At 59.0% G+C, this 466-nt stretch overlaps 1 protein-coding gene across 1 annotated transcript in view; it reads right to left on the minus strand.

Annotated features, from left to right (window-relative positions):
- Positions 1 to 466, minus strand: part of DPY19L1 (dpy-19 like 1 (C. elegans)) — a 64,008-nt gene that overhangs the window by 45,716 nt on the left and 17,826 nt on the right. The gene's annotated exons all lie outside the window — the stretch shown is intronic.

The following is a 466-nucleotide window of genomic DNA, read 5'->3' on the forward strand; positions in this document are numbered from 1 at the left end:
CTGTCCCAGTCAGTGTATCCCGTATGGCCCAGCCAAGGCATCGGAGGGTGGTACGGACCGTATAGGTAACGGTACTGCCTTTCATCCCAAGTCATCGGTGGCGAGGACGACGCGGGACGTCGACCGAGGACGACGCAGGGAATAAGTTGACGGAAGGGCATACGTGCCCCTTCTGCAGTCAAAGGCGTCGATATCGATGGAGTCAGGCGACAGATGGGGAGGCGGACGCTCTGCATTGGATCTTGAGCGTCGATGCCGATGGTCGTCGATGTCGGGAGGCTCTGAAGCGACCGATGCCGACGAGCTGGATGGACCGGGGGAACACTCCGCACCCAACTGGTGACTTACGAGTCCCATTTGGTCGACATCGTACAAGGCTGTCTCCACCTGATGGTCTGGAGAGTCTAGCACAAGTACCGTCGTTTCAGACGCGACCTGGTTCACCGGTATCGATGCCATCGGTGTC

The sequence above is a fragment of the Gekko japonicus genome, unplaced genomic scaffold (genome assembly GCF_001447785.1).
Source record: "Gekko japonicus isolate JY-2015 unplaced genomic scaffold, Gekko_japonicus_V1.1 scaffold1355, whole genome shotgun sequence".
NCBI lineage: Eukaryota > Metazoa > Chordata > Lepidosauria > Squamata > Gekkonidae > Gekko > Gekko japonicus.